This window comes from Pongo abelii, chromosome 21, assembly GCF_028885655.2.
Source record: "Pongo abelii isolate AG06213 chromosome 21, NHGRI_mPonAbe1-v2.0_pri, whole genome shotgun sequence".
Taxonomy (NCBI): domain Eukaryota; kingdom Metazoa; phylum Chordata; class Mammalia; order Primates; family Hominidae; genus Pongo; species Pongo abelii.
The window spans coordinates 9121564-9146075 of NC_072006.2; the positions used below are offsets into that span (position 1 = coordinate 9121564).

General features: G+C 36.9%; 1 protein-coding gene and 1 long non-coding RNA gene across 8 annotated transcripts in view; one reads left to right on the forward strand and one right to left on the reverse strand.

The window, feature by feature from the left end:
- MACROD2 (mono-ADP ribosylhydrolase 2) overlaps positions 1-24512 on the forward strand; it is a 2107194-nt gene that overhangs the window by 510576 nt on the left and 1572106 nt on the right. The gene's annotated exons all lie outside the window — the stretch shown is intronic.
- LOC129052189 (uncharacterized) overlaps positions 22169-24512 on the reverse strand; it is a 32900-nt gene continuing 30556 nt past the window's right edge. Inside the window, exon 7 of the long non-coding RNA XR_008517080.1 lies at positions 22169-22455. This is a non-coding gene — a long non-coding RNA (uncharacterized LOC129052189). The remainder of the gene's footprint in view (positions 22456-24512) is intronic.

The window sequence follows — 24512 nt, forward strand, 5'->3', positions numbered from 1 at the left end:
CCATGTAGTTGTGTGGTTTTGAATGAGTTTCTTTACGCTGAGTTCTAATTTGATTGCACTGTGGTCTGAGAGACTGTTTGTTATCATTTCTGTTCTTTTGCATTTACTGATGAGTGTTTTACTTCCAATAATGTGGTCAATTTTAGAATAAGTGTGATGTGGTGCTGAGAAGAATGTATATTCTGTAGATTTGGGGTGGAGAGTTCTGTAGATGCCTATTAGATCTGCATGGTCCTGAGCTGAGTTCAAGTCCTGAATATCCTTTTTAATTTTCTGTCTTGTTGATCTGTCTAATATTGACAGTGGCATGTTAAATTCATCCACTATTATTGTGTGGGAGTCTATGTCTCTTTGTAGGTCACTCAGGACTTGCTTTATGAATCTGGGTGCTCCTGTATTGGGTGCATATATATTTAGGATAGTTAGCTCTTCTTGTTGAATTGATCCCTTTACCATTATGTAATGCCCTTCTTTGTATTTTTTTATCTTTCTTCGTTTAAAGTCTGTTTTATCAGAGACTAGGATTGCAACCCCTGCTTTTTTTTTTTGCTTTCCATTTTCTTGGGAAATCTTCCTGCATCCCTTTATTTTGAGCCTCTGTGTGTCTTTTTTTTTGGGGGGGGGGTTGGGGGCAAAGTCTCACTCTGTCACCCAGGCTGGAGTGCAGTGGCGTGATCTTGGCTCACTGCAACCTCCGCCTCCTGGGTTCAAGCAGTTCTCTGCCTCAGCCTCCCGAGTAGCTGAGATTACAGGCACATGCTGCCACACTCGGCTGATTGTCATATTTTTGGTAGAGTCGGGGTTTTATCATGTTGACCAGGCTGGTCTTGAGCTCTAGACCTTGTGATCCACCTGCCTTGGCCTCCCAAATCATGCTGGGATTAGAGGTGTGAGCTGCCACACCCAGCCCCTATGTGTGTCATTACATGTGAGATGGGTCTCCTGAATACAGCACCCTGATGGGTCTTGACTCTTTATCTAATTTGTCAGCCTGTGTCTTTTAATTGGAGGATTTAGCCCATTTACATTTAAGGTTGATATTGTTATGTGTGAATCTGATCCTGGCATTATGATGCTAGCTGGTTATTTTAGTTGATGCAGTTTCTTCATAGTATCGATGGTCTTTACAATTCGGTATGTTTTTGCAGTGGCTGGTACCTGTTTTTTCTTTCCATATTTAGTGCTTCTTTCAGCAGCTCTTGCAAGGCAGGCCTGGTGGTGACAAAATCTCTCAGCATTTGCTTGACTGTGAAGGATTTTTTTTCTCCTTTGCTTATGAACCTTAGTTTGCCTGTATATGAAATTCCGGGTTGAAAATTGTTTTCTTTAAGAATGTTGAATATTGGCCCCCACTCTCTTCTGGCTTGTAGGGTTTCTGCAGAGAGATCTGCTGTTAGTCTGATGTGCTTCCCTTTGTGGGTAACCTGACCTTTCTCTCTGTCTTCCCTTAACATTTTTTCCTTCATTTTAACCTTGGTGAATCTGACGATTATGTGTCTTGGGGTTGCTCTTCTCCGGGAGTGTCTTTGTGGTGTTCTCTCTACTTCCTGAATTTGAAGTTGGCCTGTCTAGATATGTTGGGGAAGTTCTGGATAATATCCTGAGGAGTGTTTTCCAACTGGGTTCCATTCTCCTCGTCACTTTCAGGTACACCAATCAGATGTAGGTTTGGTCTTTTCACATAGTCCCTTATTTCTTGGAGGCTCTGTTCATTCGTTTTCATTCTGTTTTTCTCTAATCTTGTCTTCATGCTTTATTTCATTAAGTTGATCTTCAATCTCTGATATCCTTTCTTCTGCTTGATCAGTTCACCTATTGATAAGGTATCATGCTTCACGAAGTTCTCGTGCTGCGTTTTTCAGCTCCATTAGGTCATCTATGTTCTTCTCTAAACTGGTTATTCTAGTTAGCAATTCCTCTAACCTTTTCTCAAGGTTCTTAGCTTCCTTGTATTAGGTTAGAGCATGCTTGTTTAGCTCGGAGGAGTTTGTTATTTCTCACCTTCTGAAGCCTACTTCTGTCAATTCATCAAACTCATTCTCCATCCAGTTTTGTTCCCTTGCTGGTGAGGAGTTGTAATCCTTTGGAGGAGAAGAGGCATTCTGGTTTTTGGAATTTTCAGCCTTTTTGAGCTGTTTTTTGTTCATTTTCATGGATTTATCTACCTTTGGTCTTTGCTGTTGGTGACCTTCTGATGGGGTTTTTGTGTGGACATCGTTTTTGTTGATGTTCATGCTATTCCTTTCTGTTTGTTAGTTTTCCTTCTGTCAGGCCCCTCGGCTGCACGTCCGCTGGGGTTTGCTGGAGGTCCACTCCAGACTCTGTTTACCTGGGTATCACCAGCAGAGGCCGCAGAACAGCAAAGATTGCTGCTTTTTCCTTCCTCTGAAAGCATGGTTTCAGAGGGGCACCTGCCAGATGCTAGCCGGAGCTCTGCTATATGAGATGTCTGTTGACTCCCACTGGAAGGTGTCTCCCAGTCGGGAGATACGGGGAATCAAGGACTCACTTGAGGAGGCAGTCTGTCCCTTAGCAGAGCTCAAGTGCTGTGCTAGAAGATCTTCTCTCTTCAGAGCTAGCAGGCAGGAACGTTTGTCTGCTGAAGCTGCGACCATAGCCGCCCCTACCCCCAGGTGCTCTGTCCCAGGAAGATGGGAGTTTTATCTATTAACCCCTGACTGGGGCTGCTGCTTTTTTTTCAGAGATGCCCTGCCTAGGGTGGAGGAATCTAGAGAGGCAGTCTGGCTACAGTGCCTTTGCCAAACTGTGGTGGGCTCTGCCCAGTTCAAACTTCCTGGTGGCTTTGTTTACACTGTGATGGGAAAACTGCCTACTCAGGCTTCAGTAATGGTGGATGCCCCTCCCCCCACCAAGCTCAAGCATCCCAGGTCGGCTTCAGACTGCTGTGCTGGCAGCAAGAATTTCAAGCCAGTGGATCTTAGCTTGCTGGGCTCTGTGGGGGTGGGATCCGCTGAACTAGACCGCTTGGTTCCCTGGCTTCAGCCCGCTTTCCAGGGAAGTGAACAGGTCTGTCTTGCTGGCATTCCAGGTGCCACTGGGGTATGTGAAAAATTCCTGCAGGTAGCTCAGTGTCTTCCCAAAAGGCTGCCCAGTTTTGTGCTTAAAACCCAGGGCCCTGGTGATGTAGGCACCCAAGGGAATCTCCTGGTCTGTGGGTTGCTATGACCATGGGAAAAGCATAGTATCTGGGCTGGAATGCACCGTCCCTGACGGCACAATCCCTGTGGGCTTCCCTTGGCTAGGGGAGGGAATTCCCCAACCCCTTGGGCTTCCCGGATGAGGCAACGCTCCACCCTGCTTTGGCTAGCCCTCCATGGCCTGCACCTACTGTCTAACCAGTCCCAATGAGATGAGCCAGGTACCTCATTTGGAAATGCTGAAATCACCTGCCTTCTACATTGATCTCACTGGGAGATGTAGACCGGAGCTGTTCCTATCTGGCCATCTTGCCAGCCCTCTCGATAGATTTTGACATGCTGAATGACAACAGCATTATGAGCCTTTTCTTATTTAAATACTGGCATTATGCCTTCTACGTGAGGTTTAATGGGCTTCAGTTACAATAGAGGGTTCCTAGGGGCCCTCTATTTAGACATTTAGAATGATGTCTCTAACTAGTATCTTTGCTGCTTCTGTTAATTGATGGCACTGTTATCATGAATTATGGTGCAACATTCTAAGTAACAAAATAAAAGTTCATGCGAATTCTACTAATTTTTGTTTCATTGATTTATGAATTCAAGTATACAAATGTTAAAACAAAAATGAACCTTAGGAGTGCCTTCTAAGGTTCTAAGGTTAGAAGGTACTCTTTCTAACATGTAGTTATCTGACATAGGAAACTATCTTTAGGGGAAAATTATTGAGGGGTAAAACATGAAAAATCTCTTCTAAAAATGATTAATTTATTAATCTTGAAAATGTATACAAATGGGACAGCAAGGTTTTAAAAATAATTCACTATTTTTGCTTGGGAAAATAAAAGAAATAAAAGAAATAAAATCAGCATTATTTTCTTTTTGTTAGCTATGATGTTCAGCATGATTTACATGATTTAAAATTTGCAAAGGAGACAACTGTTGGTCTACATTGACTTATTAAAAGTATTTCCTTAAGAACCAACTCAGGAAATCTTAATTAGCATTCAGGGGAGTTTCAACAAATTTTAAGTTTCTGTTGAATAAATTTCTTCTTTATAATTCTAACTAATTTTAATATTTTGATTTTCTTCTGTGTGTAATAATCTAGCAACTGATTACTGTTTAGAATAAGCAATCTGTTCAATCTTTGTAAGGAATATTTACTTCTGTAATGATAGGATTGTTACAGTCATATTTTTTGCTTTATTTTTATTTAGTTCTGTTTGCAATGCATTTTTCAAACATTCATTTGTTCATTCCTGTTTTATTCACTTACTAAGCATTTACAGAATGCTTACTGTAAAATTGGCATTGTTTTTAATACTTAAGAAAACAATTTCCAGCATATGTTGAATGCTTTATATGTACTACTAAGTGCATTAGTTAATTATCTTTTTTAATCCCCACAATCATATACTGGGAAATAACCTATTTATTAATGTGGGCCTAGGGTAAAAAGAGATGAATACATTGTAATCACTTTCCTTGGGAAGTTCACAGTCTAATGGAGTTGGACCCAGAAAAATAATTAATTAAAATTTTATGGGATAAGTGTTGTACAAAAGCTTGTGTTCATACTTGGATCTTCATAAGAAGGACTATCTAATTGTGCCTGAAGGAGTTAGAAAAGGTGTCACAGAGGAAATGACATTTGAGGTGAGTCTTAATTGTTAAATAGAAATTTGTCCAGGGAATGAAGGCAGAAATACTGCTTATAGCAATCATGAAGTGATGAAGGAGCCTGGTATTTGGTGGTCCTGGTGAGTGAGCTGCGTGGCATTAGACTCAGGTGTGTTTGTGTATGTGTGTATGTAGGCATGAGTGTGGGACTGTGTGTGTGGTCTGGGCCTGGAAGATGTAAGAAGGTAGGAGGGGAGGATAACGAGGTTGGAGAGGTAGATTCGGACTTTATAGTCAAGACCCTCACTAAGAAGTTTATTTATTTATATTTTTAAAAGTTTTATTTTATTTTTAATTGACACATAGTAATTATACATATTTATGGAGTAGAACGTGATGTTTCAATACATGTATACCATGTGTAATGATCAAATTAGGGTGATTAGTACCTGTATAACCTCAAATATTTATTATATCTTTGTGGTGAGAATATTCAAAATCCTATATTCTAGCTATTTTGAAGTATGTAATGTATTATTTATTGTTAACTATGGTCACCCTACTGTGCAATAGAACACTGGAATTTATTTCTCCTATCTAACTGTAACTTTATACTGGCTGACCACCCTCTCCACATCCACCTGTAGCCCCCTGCCTTTCCCAGCCACTGGTAACCACTATTCTATTCTGAACTTATGTGAGATCAACTTTTTTAGATTTCACATATAAGTGAGGTCATGGGGTAATTATTTTTCTATGTTTGGCTTATTTTACTTATGGTGCCCTCCAGTTCATCCATATTGTTGCAAGTGACAGAACTGTCTTGTTTTTTTAAGGCTGAATAGTATTCCATTGTGTATAGACACCAAATTTTTCAATCTGTTCATATGTTGATAGACACTTAGGTTGATTCTTTTTCTTGGCTATTGTGAATAATGCTTCAACAAACTTGGCAGTGCAGATGTCTCTTTGACATTCTGATTTCATTTTCTTTGGATAGATACCTAGAAGTAGGATTGATGGATCATATGGTAGTTATATTTTTGACTTTTTCAGAAACCTCCATACTGTCGTCTATGATAGCTTAACTACTTTCCATATCCACTAACAGTGTGTAAGAGTTCCCCTTTCTTCACATCCTTGCCAGCATTTGTTATCTTTTGTCTTTTTAATGATGGCCTTTCTAACTGGAGAGAGATGATGTCTCCTTTTAGTTTTTATATGCATTTCCCTGATGATTATTGATGGTAAGCATGTTTTCATACACTTGTTGGCCACTTGTGTGTCTTCTTTTGGGAAATGCTTCTTCAGATCTTTTGCCCATTTTCTAGTTGGTTTATTTTATTATTATTATTTTTTAATTTTTTTTGCTTTGGAGCTGTTTGAGTTCCTTGTATTTTCTGGATATTAACCCCTCGTTAGATGCATAGCCTGGCAAATTTTTTTTTCCCATTTTGCCACTTTGTCTGTTCATTCTGTTGATTGTTTCCCTTTGCTGTGCAGAAGCTTTTGTGTTTCATTTAATCCAATTTGTCTGTTTTTATTTTCCTTGCCTGCGATTTTGAGGTCTTATCCAAAAAAACCTTTCCCAGCTCATGTTATGTTATGAAGTGTTTGTTTTCTTCTAGTAGTTTCATAGTTTTGGGTCTTACATTTATTTCACTGTAGCCAGAAATGTTATTTGATACAATTTCAATTTTTAAAATTTTGTTAAGACTTGTTTTGTAGTCTAACATGTGGTCTATCCTGGAAAATGTTCCATATGCTATTGAGAAGAATGTATATTCTACAGATGTTGGAATGTTCCATAAATGTCCTTTAGGTTCATTTGGTTAGAATGCAGTTTAACTCTGATGTTTCTTTGTTGATTTTCTGCTTGGATGGATCTGTCCATCACTGAAAGTGGGCTGTTAAAGTCTTCTACTGTTAATGCATTGCAGTCTATCTTTTTCTTTAGGTCTATTAACATTTACTTTATATATTTAGGTGCTCTGATGTTGGGTACATACATATTTACAATTTTATTTCCTCTTCCTATATTGACCCCTTTATCATTATACAATGTATTTTTGTTGCTTTTCACAGTTTTTGACTTAAAGTCTATTATATCTGCAATGAATGTTGCCACCTCTGTTCTTTTTGGTTTCCATTTGCATGGAAAGTCTTTTTCCATCTCTTCACTTTTAGGCTATGTATTTACTTACAGGTAAAGTGAGTTTCTTGTAGGCAGCATGTATTTAAATTTATTCAGCCACTCTATGTTTTCTAATTGCAGAATTTAATCCATTTATGTTCAAGGTAATTGTTGATAGGTAAGGGTGTACTCCTGCCATTTTGTTATTTTTTTTTCCAGTTGTTTTGTAGATCTTTTCTTTCTTTTTCTCTTACTTTCCTTTTTTGTGGTTAGGTGGTTTTCTCTAGTAGTGTGTTTTGATTCCTTGTTTCTTATTTGTATTTTATTTTTTATAGATTTTTACTTTGTGGTTACCATGAGGCTTGCATAAAGCATCTTACAGTTATAACACATTATTTTAAACTGATAACAGCTTACCTTAAAAAGAAAAGAATCACACAAAAAACCCCTGTATACTTTAACTCCATTCCCTCCAATATTTTGAAGTGTTGATGTCACAATTTACATCTTTTTATGTTGCCTATACCATAATTAAGTAATTAATTAATATAATTATTTTTAATAGTTTTTCTTTTAGTCTTCATATTAAAGATACAAGTGGCTTACACACCATGATTACAGTATTAGAGTAAATATTAAATTAAGTCTAGTTTGTCTGCAAAGTTACTTTTATTAGTGAGTTTTGTACCTTCAGATAGTTTCACACATTAGCATCTTTTTGCACATTAGCATCTTTTCACACATTAGCATCCTTTTCTTTCAGTTTGAGGAACTCCCTTTAGCATTTTTTTTTTTTAAGAACAGGTCCGATAGCAATTAATTGTTCATCTTGGAAGGTCTTTATCTCTCCTTCATTTCTGATGGAGAGCTTTGGTGGATACAGTATTTTTGGCAGCTTTTCTAACTCTAGCACTATGAATATATCATCCCACTCCCTTTGGGCCTACAAGGTTCCTCTTGAGGAGTCTGCTGCCAGATGTATTGGGATTCCCTCATATGTTATTTGCTTCTTTTCTCTTACTGCTTTCAGGATCTTCTCTTTGTTTTCAACCTTTCAGAGTCTGATATAACACTACCCCAAGACCTTTCAGAGTCTTGAGGTAGTGTTTTTTGGTTTGAATCTGATTGGTGACCTTTAAAACTTTCCTGTACCTGAATATTCACTAAAAAGTTTTAAATTTGAGGATCAATTTGAATGAAAACATGAGCCATGCCTCTATATAAATGAATATTTAGAAAATATTTTAAAAGTCATGAGATTAACAACTTTAGAAGAGGTAAGTTGAACCAACTGCTGAATATATCTGTCTGATGTATTCTTTTGGAGTTTATTGTCTCACTTTAAAAATTACCAGTTAGAAATATTATCTTTATAAAAACTAGTAGCAATGGTAAGTTTATTAGAATTAAACTGTAGAACTGAAAAGAAACATATCACTGTTTTAAATTTTTTAAACAACAAATATACTGCGTTTCCTGAATATTGTGCAACTGCATGGTATCTAGTCTTGACTACTGAGCTACTAATCACTTTGTAGCTTAGAAATGAATAAATGAGTAAACCTTCATTTATTACCTTTTGTTTTCTTGAGACAAAGTCTCCCTCTGTCATCCAGGCTGGAGTACAGTGGCACAATCTCAACTCATTGCAACCTCTGCTTCCCAGGTTCAAGCGATTATCATGCCTCAGCCTCCCTAGTAGCTGGGATTACAAGTATGCACCAGCATGTCCAACTAACTTTTTGTATTTTTAGTAGAGAAAGGGTTTCACTATGTTGGCCAGGCTGGTCTTGAACTCCTGGCCTCAAGTGATCCACCCACCTCAGCCTCCCAAAGTGTTGGGATTACAGGCATGAGTCACCATGCCCAGCGTATTACCTTTCTTTCTATAATTTGACTCACAGTGAGTTGGTACTGATTCTGCCACTAACCTGGTGGGCAGAAACAGCGAGCAATATCTGACTTAATATTTTAATGAGAAAAAAATAGAGTGGATTAACTAAACAGAGAGGAATAAATAAGGTAATTTGGTCTAATCCTTTCATCCTTCTATTAAGAAATGTTTCTTTGTATTAAAACACATATGCAACTTTATTATTATCCATACCTGCATCATTTTTGCAGAATCACAGTAAAAGGCCAAGATGTGGCAGAAAAAGTGAATGATAGCTCAGGCTGATGGCATAATTGAGACTGCCAGTCTCTCAGGTACCACAGAAGAAATAGAGAGTACTGACTACTAGGCAATGAGAGTTAACATCAGAATAATCTTTCTGCAGTGGTCTCTTGTGTCCAGAGAATTGGGAGGCAGGAAGGAGACTGGACAGAGTTTGGCTACTGGAAGGGCCTGGCAAGTAGCATTAGTTAAGCATAGTAGGAGTTCAAATGCACAAGCGAAGAGGGTACTATCATGAGATTAAGAAAACAGGAAGCTTCAAGATTCCAGGGAGTTCAATCAAAACATACAAAGGTTGGGATGAATTAGAGTGGCTTGTGATGACTCCCTGGGCACTGGGGGCAATGAGATCACCAAGTGTTCTCTAAGAAAATCAGTCATCTGTGGCATGATTTCAGCAAGTTCTCAAGGCTAGCACAACACTGTTCATTGAGTAAGAGGTAAACTGTTACTACATTTTGAAATTTTAAAGTTGTAGCACAAAATTTTACATGGAAAACATCAGGCTCTTGATATTTACATTATTCAGATCTTTAAGAATAATTCCGTGTCCAAGAACTTGCTTCCTTGCTTCCGCCACACAAATTTGTATAGGTCTAATTCTTTCTAGGTATTTTTTAAAGAAAAAAATTGTTTTCAGAATGCTTTTTATACTGTTTCATTTAAAAAGTATTCAAAATTATACTTTTTATACTTGTTCTAACAATGACTCCATACACTGGCATCATTATCATTAATATTTTATATATTAATTTTAATTTTACTCATTGGAGGTTTGAAGTCTAATTTAAAAATTAAAACGTTAGAATTTTAATTTAAAGCAACATTTGTAAATGAAGGTTCAAACTAGCCGAATGCTGTAAGATGTTAAGGGAAACTTTTCTTATTGCACTGGAATTGAAAACTAAAACTAAGGACGAAGAGGCATCAGATGCCCCATGTTGTAAAGGGAGCTTCCAGTGGTCAAAGACTCACTCCATTTAGTTTAAATGCCTCCCAATTAGGCCTTGCTTTTTCCTGCTATTACCCACTCCCATGATTATGGTTGAAGGGTAGGTACCCTAGAAAGCAGACTCTGAGATAAAGGTAAAGATTAGCATGCAGGATATTACTCAGGGAACATTTTTAGGATAAAAACCTGTGAAAGAATGGAAAAGGAGGCAAAACTGAGTAGTGGGAGAAGTTGAACTATGTTGTAGTCTCAAGAAAGGCCTCAGGTGAACCTTTAGGAAGCTGAGATGGCCCTTCAGAGTTGTCTTGAGTTGGGGCAAGGCCTGGGCCTTTATATCCCCCTAAGTATCAGCACTGGGCAGAGGACCAAGACTCATATCTCCAAGATATTGGATATGAGCCACCCAGGGAAGGGGCATGATCTAGAGTGAGGCAGCTGTTTTCTGCTGAGGTAATTCTTGAAGGGGCTGCCAGCTAAGGACTATCTGCTGTCATTTGAATTGATGTTGCTTTATAGGAAATGTTCTATTTCTCTCTGGCTGCTTTCAAGCTTTTTTTTCTTTGTGTTTAGTTTTCAGAAGTTTAATTATAGCATGGATTTTTTAAAAAATGTATCTTATTTGGCTTATCGTATTTGGCGTTCACTTCATGAATCTGTTGGTCTATCTCTTTCACAAAATTTGTGACATTGTCAGCTATTGTGTCTTTCAGTACTCCTTCAGGCCCTACTCTCTTTCTCAACTTCTGGGATCTTTTGGTTTTGTCCCATGGGTCTCTGAGGCTCTGTTCATTTTAGGAGACTCTGGGTCCTATTTAAATCCCTTATTTTAGTAGGTAGTAACTCAGGTTTAGATCATAGGTCCTAGCCTACTTTACTGGGCAGTAGTTCTAAGAACAATTTAAATTTCCAAGACTTTTTGGTCTTACTTTGGTGGGCCTTGTGTATCTGGTGCTGGTGGGGCTCCCAGGGGTCTATACTGTGATGCCTGAGGGGACAGAACACATTTTTCTAGGCTAGGCTTCTTTATGTTTCTAGGTGGGGAAAAGAAAGTCTCTGGTCTGACTGGATGAAGAGTGCTTCCAGGCCCAGCTACTTATTATGGTGGAGATTCCCCTCCATCCCTCCCTCACCAGCATCTCCCACCCGCAAGTATCTTGGTGAAGGAGGGGATTCTCAGGCCTGGTGGAAAAGAAATGACTTCTGAGGCCAGAAGCTTGTTGAGACAGGATGCCTCCTGTCTGTGGGAGACAGAAAGCCCTTCCTGGGCTGGTTGCTTGTGGTAAGATTCCCCAGTGCTAGTGCTCCCCAGCCATCAGTGTCCCTTGGTGTTGGAGAGGAAAATCAGGTCCGTAGATCCTCCTAGCAGGTGCTTGTTGAGGCCTGATTCCCCTGTGCTGGTGCTGTCCTGTGTCTTCTGGTAGGAGAGGGGAGTCTCAGGCCCTGTTGAGAAGGAGAACATTTTTCCTGCTGGTTCATCAGCTTATCTTCAGTGGGGCTCCTGTTCAATCCCAGGGAGGACTGAGCCTACCTGGGCTGCCTTCTGTTGCTACATTGGATGTCAGGGAATGCTGACCCTGGGTCACCTTCTTCCTTTTGGTGAGAGGTTGTAAGATGCCCTGCAACTATGCTGTTCCTCCAGACCTGGGTTCTCTAATCAGTTCACCCTCCTTTTGCACCTTTCAGAGTTCTCCTTTGGTTGCCTCTTGCATTATCTCCAGCGTTTACAGTTGTATTTAGCAGGAGTGGGTGGGAGGAGGAACCAGAAAAAACAAATTATGCTGTCTTCACCAGACTTCAGCTTCATCTGAGAGGGCAGAATTTTGCAAAATAGAATATCGTAATCTCTCATCAACTTGTAAAAAATTTTTAAAAAATCTTCAACATCATGATTCTGATGTTTAAATATTATGTATTATAAAAAACAACATATACTTTATAGATTTATTTACTATAGTTATATCTTTTTTTTTTTTTAATAAGATACAAGGTCTTGCTTTATCACCCAGGATGGAGTTCAATGGCGCAATCATAGCTCACTGTAACCTCAAACTCCTGGGCTCAAGCAATATTCTTGTCTCATTCTCCTGAGTAGCTAGGACGAATAAGTGCATGCCACTATGCCCAGCAATTTATTTATTTATTTATTTATTTATTTATTTATTTACTGTAGAGACAGAGTCTCTCTATGTTGCACAGACTGGAACTCCTGGGCTCAAGCAATCATCCTGCCTCAGCCTCCAAAAGTGCTGGGATTACGCCACCACACCTGGCCTATAGTTATATAATTTAATGTGACTATTTTACTTGCCTGTTTATTTCCCGCAATCGTTCCAGAACAGCCACAAACACTGACTACTTGAAAAATGGTTGTTAAATAATTAAATTATAATTTGTATTCTTTATAATTGGCATAGAGGTATCAGTAACTTGCCCAAAATTATATAACTATTGATAAAACTAAGGATTAATATTAAATACTTCTTTTGGTAGACACCACATCTATTGCATCTGGAATACCATATGCAAATTCTCTTATTACCTGTTGCTGCATCTATTTTATTTCTGGTCTTTAGAAGTCTCAGAGTGACATTAGAATTACAACTAGTTTTAGTAAGTATTATTTAGTTATCCTGACAGATTTTTTAAATAATAATAATTTTTAAAAGCCTCTGTAGTCAGTAATCAGCTTCTCACCAATGATAATACTTCTGTCTGAGATTAATATCAGTGCTTTTCAATGCAGCAGACTAAAACTAATCTCTATTATAGAATCCATAGCTGGCCTGATGGAACTGTAATACAAAAGTAATTGGTATTTTTTGATGTCCACAGGAGGCAAATTATAATTTGCCTCCTGTGTACAGAAAAAAAGTGTGTTTTGTATGGTAAATAATTAAACCTGATAGTCATAAAGTTATATTTTTCCATGTCTTAAAGGAGATGACTATTTTATAATTACAGTTGATATAAATATAATAATGTATTTATTTCATCCTTGAACAATGTAACTAACATTTTGCTATATATTAATAGAAGCCAACTACAATTTGAAATTAAATAATTAGACTTATTTAGGAAAGAAAAATTATGGTTTTTTATTTGCTATTTCAGGTTATGATGAAGATTCTCTATTTGATTGTCCTAAATTCAAGGATGAGGAGTGCTAACGATAGAAAACTTAGGACAAATGAAAACATATATTTTACTTTCATTTTGTGTATTTCGCGATAAGCATATAAAATCTTAGGTTAGCCAGTTTGCATTTATTTGATGAAAGCCAAACTTTAATGTACTATTTATTATTGTTTTCATAAATCTAAATTTAGCTCAAGTCTTTCAGCATTGATAATTAAGAAATATATGCCCTCTTTAATAGCAATGTATGTTTAATTGTTCATATTACCTGAAGTCATACTGAGAATTTTCATCTTTTTAAATGTCAAAATTTGGCTAATGTTATCAGGATATTAAATATAATATTTCAAAGGAGTATTCTCTTATAGATAATTCCAGATTTTGTGAGATCAAAATTGCTGATTATAATAATGTTAGTAAATAATATGGGAAAGGTATAGCAAAATATTTAAATTTTTACAATTTTAAGTTGTATGATGTATGTAAATGCTATTTTTTCTGGTAACTTTTGTTTACAAACCAGTAATACTGCCTTTGACATTGGTGTTAACGGAATACATTGCTTTTTGTGGGCATTGGATATCCATCTACTTTGAAATAATTTGGGAGAAATAAAATAATTCCTTAAGATATAGTCTAGCATACTAAAAAGAACATTTGTTTGATGTTGGGTGAAAGGACTCAAGCATTGGATTGAATAGTTACTTACCAGCCCATGACCTTGGGCAAATATCTTAGCCTCACTATAGCCTCAGTTTCGTCATTTGTTATAGGAAAACTAAAATTCCCAATTTGCAAGATTATTTGGAGGATTAAGATATCGTAAAGATCAAATCTTAAACATTGCCTGATACATAATAGATGCTTAGAAAATTGTCTTCAGGATCTATTTGTATATTCCATTATTTGGTTGTTATTTTGGGCATATTTTCTACCTTGATAATCTTACTAAACTATGTGTCAGCTGGTCCACTGGCTTGGTGATTCAGAGCATAACTTTCTAATGGAAATGAATCATACAAGAGCTCATTTTATGATTTTTATAAGCTGGCCACGTCATGAGTTAGATTTGTGCAAGAAGTTAGTTCAAATTTCTTGATGATCCAAGCATTGCATTAGGGTGAATGCAGAGCCAGGTCAGCTTCTGCCTGAGCCAGCATACTTTAGATGTGTAACAGGATTGTAACAAACTGGGAGAAGAATATTGCTTTAAAATAATGTGTCTAGATTGGAAAAAGAAGAAATGGAAACATATGTTCCATTGAATTTTCATTAATTTATTGTAAGTAGAATTGGCACTACTAGAGAAAGTCTTCATATGCTACAGTAGTTTAAAAAAGAGAAATACAGAAACAGGGATTATATAATTTCCACTTTATTCCTTACTCTGACGTTTTTTGTGGGTTGGAGGGTATGGAACTTGGCTTCTTTTATGGGAGGTGCTTAAGAGTGTGAACTTTCTAGTAACATTACATGGCTTCAAATACTGGTGCCAAACTTTGGTCTCGAACATGTTACTTAACCTGTCTGTGTTCCAATTTTTTAACATATAAATTGGAAATAGAAAATGTTACCTACTTCATTAGCTTCTTTGGGTGACTGAATTAGCTAGTAATATGCCTGGCATCTAAGAAAAATGATAAATGTAAGCTATTTTATTTTTTAGTTAGGATTCAGGGTATAAATGTAAGTTTGAGTATTATCTGGTGATTACCTTTAGCCATTGCATTCCATTTCTCTTTAGCCTTCCATTACACTTGTACAAAAGCAGTGGGTGCCTAGTACAGTGTTTGGCATACATGAAGTGTCTTAATGGTTGGTTTTAGATGAATGGAAGCAGAAAGCTTAGAATTATCATGGGAACATGATATTTAGCCTTGAAATTCTTATTGAGCTGAAGTATTCCTACCTATCTTTGTGGGTTTTTTGATACATTTTCCATATCTTTCTAGTAAGTTAATATCTTCTCAAGTTTTTTATTTTTATTTATTTATTTTTTTTGAGACGGAGTTTCGCTCCTGTTGCCCAGGCTGGAGTGCAATGGAGCGATCTTGGCTCACCGCAACCTCCACCTCCCAGGTTCAAGCGATTCTCCTGCCTCAGCCTCCCTAGTAGCTGGGATTACAGGCATGTGCCGCCACGCCTGGCTTATTTTGTATTTTTAGTAGAGACGGGGTTTCTCCATGTTGGTCACACTGGTCTCCAACTCCTGACCTCAGGTGATCCACCCGCCTTAGCCTCCCAAAGTGCTGAGATTACAGGAGGGAGCCACCATGCCCAGCCTATCTTCTCAAGTTTTTAAACCTTAAGCTTCTAAAGTATACTTTAAATTTTCAAGAAAATTAATTAGAAAGTAGTGGAAAATTTCTTACTCTAATCTTTTCTAGCCAAGTTTTTCGTTTGCATTTAAGTTCAAGACCTGTCATGCTTTGTATCTAATAAACATGAAAAGAAAGTGGCTAAAGAGACTTACCATTAGTTGAGATAGTTTTACTATTTTTACATTAAAAGAAGTTCATTAAAAAGTTTATATATTTGAAATCGGTCAGAAATTGAAACTAAATATCTTTTCAAGTATAGGTGAAAATGTTTCACTGATGTAGTTTACATTTATATCAGAAGCACCCCATGGAACTGAAATGTCATCTAACATACCAAAACATTTGATTCAGATTAATTATTTACAAACATAGAATAATACTGATGATTTAGGTGTTCTCCAAGCTATACTTATGCATGCTAAATTTCAGCTAATTTTGACTTATTTTAATAAGCATATTTTAATATGCATTTTAAAATAGTTATTAAACTCTTAAATTTTAAAAGTACATATGTCCTTTTACCCATAATACTTTGGAGAATTTTTTTTAATTTTTAATTTTTGTGGGTACATAGTAGATGTGTATGTGTATATATATATGAAGTACATGAGATTATTTGATACAGGAATGCAATGTGTAATAATCCCATCAGGGTAAATGGGGTATCCGTCACCTCAAACATTTAGCCTTTGTGTTACAAACAATCTAATTATACTCTTTTAGTTATTTTTAAATGTACAACTAAATTATTATTTACTATAGTCACCCTGTTGTGCTATCAAATATTAGTTCTTACTCATTCTTTCTGACTATTGTTTTTACCCATTAACTATCCCCACTTCCTCTCCACCCCTCGAATACCCTTTCCAGTGTCTGGTAACCACCCTTCTTTTCTACATCTCCATGAGTTCAATTATTTTAATTTTTAGCTCCCACAAATAAGTGAGAACATGCAAAGTTTGTCTTTCTGTGCCTGGCTTATTTTCTTGTTGTTGCAAAAAACAGATTCTCATTCTTTATTCTGACGGAATAGTACTCCATTGTGTAGCTGTACCATGTTTTCTTTATCCATTCATCTGTTGATGGATGCTTAGGTTGCTTCCAAATCTTGGCTGTTGTGAATAGTGCTGCAACAAACATGAGAGTGCAGATATCTCTTTCAAATACTGATTTCCTTTCTTTTGGGTGTACCTAGTGGTGTGATTGCTTTCTTTTGGGTATAATGTAGGAGTGGGGTTGCTGGATCATATGGTAGCTCTGTTTTTGTTTTTTTTTTTGAAATCTCTAAACTGTTTCCCTAGTGGTTGTACAATTTATGTTCCCACCAACAGTATATAAGGATCCCATTTTTAGAGAACTTATTTTATAGAAGCCCCAGTATGTGGATACACACACACATACACAGACACATACACACAAACACATAGATTTTTACTAGAACATTATCTCTAACAGCAAAACTGGAAACAATGTAAGTGCCCATCAGTAATGGGAGTAGTTTTACCCAAACTTTGGAATCTCATAGGGTGTTACATATTATTTCATTAGTTAGAGTCATGGTATATTGATAAAAGAGAAATGTATGTTGTGTGGCAAATTTATTTTTATCATAACCTCAGAAGCCTTAACTATTTGCATATATTTATAAGAACATGGAGGCCAGGTGCGGTGGCTCACGCCTGTAATCCCAGCACTTTGGGAGGCTGAGGTGGGCGGATCACGAGGTCAGGAGATCAAGATCATCCTGGCTAACACGGTGAAACCCCGTCTCTACTAAAAATACAAAAAATTAGCCGGGCGTGGCGGCGGGTGCCTGTAGTTCCAGCTACTTGGGAGGCTGAGGCAGGAGAATGGCGTGAACCCAGGAGGCGGAGCTTGCAGTGAGCCAAGATCGTGCCACTGTACTCCAGCTTGGGCAACAGAGCGAGACTCCATCTCAAAAAAAAAAAAAAAAAAAAAAAAAAAAGACCATGGAGAAAAGCGTGGAAGGGAATGGTAGATAAGAGGAGTTGAGTTTGTGTAATATACTTGATTCTTTAACGTGTTCAAATGAGTATGTATTATTTTATATTTTATGTAAATATAATTTATTATACTTACATATTTTATGTTTTTTAATTAACAAAGTAAACACTCTGCTATATTTATCATTCTTCAAATGGAAACATAAGAACAGGGGCCATCCTTATAACCATCTGCACTAAGAGAGTTAGCCTCTGAAGGAATGTGAGATTTAGGCTAGCCATCATCAGTGACCAGTCTGTTTAAAACATATCTGTTCAATCAGGTCGCAGCAGGAAACAGATGATGCAGTCAAATTACGATAATTCAAGAGCTGGAGCCAGGTGTAGTATAGGAGAAACTCAAGGAGTTTTTCATGGACCAGGGGCCACCAACAGCACAGCTGTTGCCACCTGAGGCACAAAGAGACAAGGAGAGGGGGAGGATGTCAGAACCCAGAAAAAGTCATGTTGTAAAGAACCTTGATTAGAATGGGGACCTTCCTTCAAGGGACATAGTCCATTCACGGTAAGCTTACAGGAAGTGAACCAGGGAAGAAAATGTTGAATGCATTCTAATCTCTCTTGTCATCTGCCAGGGCTCCCCACTGACTGAACCCAACTAGAGACAGATGTTAAGAGAGAGCCTTTTGATGTCAAGTACCTAGATCAGCAGCCTTGGGCAGAGAACAGGGGCAAGTATAGAGAATGGGTTTTGAGGAGTAAACAGGAGCTATCTGGCATAAAATAGCCAACTTTTTTTTTTTTTTTTTTGAGACAGAGTTTCATTCTTGTCGCCCAGGCTGGAGTGCAGTGGCGTGATCTCAGCCCACCGCAACCTCCACCTCCTGGGTTCAAACAATCTCATGCCTCAGCCTCCTGAGTAGCTGGGATTACAGGCGTGTGCCACCACACAAGGCTAATTTTTGTATTTTTAGTAGAGACGGGGTTTCACCATGTTAGCCAGGGTGGTCTCGAACTCCTGGCCTGAGGTGATCCACCCGCCTTGGCCTCCCAAAGTGCTGGGATTACAGGTATGAGATACCGTGCCCAGCCCCAATATTCTTTTTGAACTAAATGATTAAAATAACCCAGAAGAGGAAAACATAGATAATATGCAAAATATTGACATCCATTTACTTTATGGGCTTACATAATTATTTTTTAATTGACCTAAGCCCAAACACAAAATTAAAAAAGAAAATCTGAAGATGGCATTGTTCTTCACCCTCTTCTGTACATAAGTCCTAAGTTCTTCCTCAAACTCCCATGAGGGCATAGCAGTGAACATCTCAGAGTGGGGACAGAAAACTATTCCTAAAGATGAACATGGCCCCAGACCCACAAAACGCCAGACTTTGGACTTGGTCTGAAATAGTGGAGGTTTTCTGTTAAGTCCTAGCTTGGTTCCAAGGAATGACACTGTAAATCAGGTCATGGAATGGGAAGCTGACATTTACTGACCCTTGGCATGTGCCAGGCTCCACGACATACATTCGTGTAAGTTATCACTTTGACTCCCCTCAGCAAACCTGTACTGTGAACAATATAGTCACATGAATGTATGCCGTGGAGCCTGGCACATGTCAGGTTTGCTGAGAGGAGTAAAAGTGATTACTCTTTAAGAAACAGAAACTCCAAGAGTTTAATTTGGAGTTTAAGGAACTTCCTCAAGGTCAATGATAGAGTCTGGAACTGGAACTAGCTCTGCTTGGCTACGTCGTGGCACAGCCTCACTTGTCTGCAAGATGGTAAAGGAGTCATTATCCATTATCAGAGGTCTCTCACCTGTCCCAGAAATATAGCTTTCCCCTTCCCCTCTCTCTCATTCCCTTATCTTCCATTCATTCCCTTAGTTATATATTTAACAAGTATTTATTCAGTACCTACCTACTGTGTCAGGAATCATGCATTGTACCATTGATATCAACAAATATGGCCTCTGCCTTCATGGATTCTACAGCTTAATAAGAATTCTCAGGGGAATCATCCTATGCATTTCCACTAGCCCCAAGTCCCTTTCATTTGAGGTCATTTGCATCTCAGTCTTCCTATATCTTTATTAAGACTGAGAATTATTTTTTGGCCTGTTTGTTTAAATAAAAGTGTAATATAAAATTGTAATAAACCTTTTTAAAAATCTCACTTGCTAGTTCATTATTTTAGAGAATTGAGGATGCTATAATAGTATAAGAAATATGAAATACTGGAACTAGGTAAGATAATATTTTTAAAGGTGCTTTCTGGTTTTATTGAAACAAATCAGCCAGCTCCCCCAAAAGTGTGGATATATGGGTACATGTTGAGGCTTATGGTTTAATCAGGCTAAAAGCATACCACATTCTCTCAAATAAGCACCTCTTTCATTTCTTAAATTGAAAATTTATTTGTAGTTATTCAAAACCTTTCTTGTCAAAGACATGTTAAAACTGCTGTTCAAGTGTCTCATATAATTATAACCATAGAACTAATAAACATTTCAACTAATTTTTTCCCTATTTAGATATGCTTGTTCACCCTTGGGAAAGCCCCAGATTGGGTTACTGAAGTAATCTCATTTTTGTAACCGAGCCAGTATTATCATTATCAAAATTACAATTGATTTACAATATAGTGTCATAAAGGATGACTGGTATGTAGCACATTCTGATTTCTCTCATTTTGCATTAGATGCATTGCATAATAGAACTGTAGGAATTGCCTGCTAATGCTTTAGTTCACCCTTTAACAATTAAGTTAGGCGATCTTGGGTAAAGTAACATTCAGAAGACTCCACGCATGTTATTTTCTATAACCATCTTTGGATGCAATTTTGGGGAGTGGGAGGGCTGCAATACACACACAGAGACACATACATATATTTATAATTTGTTAAGAGGAAGTTACTATTAAACATCTAAGTTGACATATCGTATGGTGGGTTCTTCTGGGTCTGATCCTAGACAAGTGAGTTAACAACATCTTTGATCCTCTTTAGCTTTCTACTTTTGTAAAATAAAGGGGTTGGACCAAATAAGTGGGGTTTTTGTTTGTTTGTTTATTTGTTTAGCTTTTAGAGTTTTTTTGCCCATACTACGATATTCCTAGAAGTCACTGAGTACCTAGTAAGGCATACCAGGACCAGCTGTAGCTCCTCCCTTGTACTTTAACAACAGTAATTCTGTTTTGTTTTATATGTGAATCATCCCAAGTAAGACTTCCAATCTCTGATGCCTTTTCACCTATTTATTAGTAGTAGGGGTCATTGTATTCTATTTTTGGCTTCATAGTGAGTGACAGCTTGTACAAACAACACAGATACTGGAATAATCAGTCTTTTCTTCAAATTCTGTAGTAGCATGAACTGTAAAGTATTAATCATGTGTTTATGCCTGGTTTCTACATATGAATCAGTTAAGCCTATTCTTAATTTTCTCGCTTCGTCAGCTTCAAAGCAGGAAATTACACCATTACCCAAAATCTCCACCATTCTGTTGATTTTGTTTGGGAGGTGTAAATCTAGTAAAGCATAGACAGAGGCCTGTTGCCAAATTGATAGCTGTATTTGTCTGCGTAGATTGTATTTTCACAGCTGTCAGGTGAGATGGTTGCTTCCTATATAAAGTGGTTCTAGAATCATGCATGTGCTTGGGATTTTAATTTATCAGATTTTTTAGCACTTCCTACTTAAAGAGCTTCAAACTCTATGGAATATAATGTATGCCATTCTGAAAGGTGGTATTTCAGCTTTTGTATCTTTGGGGATAACATGTTGTGAATGAAATTGGTGTTTTAAAATAGAGTTCCTGGGGAAGTTTTTGCCAACAGTCCTTTTGATATCCCATGTGCTCTATTGTAATTAGAAAGCAGAATAAATAAACTAAACTAGGTGGTCAGGATTCTGTTAGGATGAAAACAAATATAATTTCCTTTATAATGATGAAAAGCAAACAAAACTCTGTACGAATAGTTTTAATCAATGTTTAAAGACTAGTTTCCCAGACTCTTGTGTGTTTGACAGATAGTCTTGGGTGGGGCAGAAACAGAGTGGAAAAACAAACAATTACTGTGGAGATAATAAAAATTACTGGGCAAAAAGAAAAAAAAATATTTGAAATACTTCTTTTTTTTTTTTTTAAAGACAGAGTCTTGCTCTGTTGTCCAGGCTGGAGTGCAGTGGCACGATCTCGGCTCATTGCCATCTCTGCCTCCCAGGTTCAAGTGACTCTCCTGCCTCAGCCTCCCGGCTCATGGTTGACATGAGTTACCTCTCCCAGCATTTTTCATTTGTATTTTGAGAAAAACATAAATTAATGTGTTATTGAAAACTGCTGTGATCATTTTTCATTTTGGCTAATTATTTCAGGAAAGGGATTCCTATATTGTATTCACATTTTTTGGTTTTAATACTTTAATAGTGAATATTTATAGCTATAGAAATTTGATACTTTTAATGAAAAAATTTGAAACTAGGTTCAAATGAAAGAAAAAATTCTCATAAACTTTAAAAATGTAACCATTTGTTTAGGGTATTGGAAATCAATTCTCCATATTTGACACTATCAAATTAGCTTCAGATAACCCTTTTCTTCATTTTGTGTTCATGTTGTTTTCACTTTGTAAACAGTAAAACATCTCCTTGCGTGAAGTTATTTTAGGGGGAAGAAAAAGTGCAATACACGGATTCATTATCTTGTAATGCCTCATTTTAGTTTTGCATTGAATCAATCTCTGAGACAATTACTGTAACTTGATTTTTTCATTCCCTCCGCTGGTAATAAAAGAGACATTTTATTTCAGGGAAATATGAATTAAAATAGTCTTGCTTCATAAGCATGCTCAGAGAAGAGATTTTTAAATCTTGTTTTAAAAATAGTGGCATCGTGTTCATGAACTTCAAGTTTTCTTTGTTCCTTTTCTTCTTTTCCTTTTTCTGTGAAACTCAAGGATTAATAGGAAGCAAGTCCAAAATTCCCTCTAGGAAGAAATTTAGATAGGGACATAAATATATTTTAGGCATTCTTACTAAGCATTTCCAAATAAGCTTTAAGAGTTTCTTAAGTAATCTTTGATTTTATAGGAAGAAAAAGGGTCAGAGTTTGCTTTCTTCACACACTTCAGTAAACAAATCCTTCTTGTATTCATGAAGAAATTGACTAAACCTACCAATTATCTCACTATTATAAAACGTGTCTTGAAAATTTATTAGATGCAGGCCAAACCATTAAACTCAGACCTTGCCTTTAAGAAGCTTCCATCTAATTAGGATATATCTCAATCTATTGGAGATAATGAAGTAGAAACTAAATTATTATTAATTTTAGACACACAAAAGTCATTTCACTTCTGTAAAATGGAAGAAGTAACATGAATCTACCTGACCAATGAATGTTGGATAACCAGTTGTTGGAGTGCTTTGTGGAGGCAAAGTAATACTACAAATAACAATAAAGTTTCACCTTTACTTGCGTATTTTTATGTCACTTTTGCTGAAGAAAAGTGCCTTGACATTTTTACTAATAAAGTTAACTTTTTGTTATTTTTTAGAGAATAGAAATGGATAAAATAGACAAATTTGATGGATTCCTTGGAAAAATCATTATTGGATTTATAGTTATCGGAACTTTTTTGAATATGATCAAGCAGTTTAAATTAAGATTCTATTACATGGATAGTAATACACATGGATAGTAATATTACATGGATAGTAATACACATGGAATTACCTTAAAAGTGATTGTGTACTATGTAGAATATCACAATTTTGTAAAATAGTTCTATAGTGAAGTTAAAATGTTACTGGATATGCTTATGTAAAATACATGAACACACATTTGACATAAACTAACTTGATGATTGGCTGGAACTGGAATTCCAATTCTTACACCTACCCATCCACCCACATCTATTGGACAAGTGCCTGGTTAAACAGATGGGCCTTGGGCTGTGCTCTCAAAACATGCAACCTCCACCTTTATTGAGCAAAACATTGGATGAAAATAGACTATATTGTCTTATTGTGCTACTGAGCATGGTAATTTAAGTGAAGAGCTCCTATTTATTATTGTTGTTGGTTGTTAAAAATACCTTTTTCCTTATGAATGAATATGTGAAAATTGGAGGACAACAGATGGAGTCCCAGGGAACTGGAAAACCTATAGATAGGGAGGTAATTCTCAGTCAAATATGAAAATAAAAAATCAGCAGGAGTGTGAAATTTCATGTGGTTTTATAAATGCATGTAGCTAAGATTTTAGAAAATGTTTGGTTTAGCCTACAGACATGGGTTGATCATGAAATTTCTCTTCTCCACTAAAGGGTATGAGACCAAGTAGAATTCTCGAAGTCTGTCCTCATGCCCCTTCAATAAGTTACCACTTCAAAAGCTACAAAGCTGGATTCAGGGCAGGACCTTAAGTTCTGGCTACCATCTGTGTAAATATCACACACTTACATGTGGTAAAGTCAGAGGGACTTGCAGACCTGAGTGATACTTATGACATCAGAAGTGAGTTTTGTTTATGGTTGATTAATGACATTGCTACTTGGGCCATGTTTGTGACAAAAGCACTGAGGGCAATTAGCAAGAGCAACAGTTAGACAGTCCCATACTTGGAAGATTATATGAGACTAAATTTGACACTCTTAATATTGACATATCGAAAATAACATTTGGTCTCTATGTATTTTCATGATATTCTTTTTAATGTAACAACCATCAGTAAGCTATCACATATCTAACCTCATGGAACTATGAATATGGGCATTTATTCTTCAGATGATCCATTATTTATTGATTGAATCATTAACAATGATATTTGCACCTCTTAAATTATGAAATGGATGGTCTGTGGGCAGCATGCTAAAATTCAAGTAAAAGACTTCCTACTCCTTTTTCCTAAATTATTTTTTTAGTCTTTTGGTAACTCAGTTTTCACAAAGAAGGGGAGTTTGGTTGCTACCTACTTTCCCTGTAATACTGCTTGGCTATTTTTCAGTGGCAAGCAATAATTCCTGTGATACTTAAGAACTCT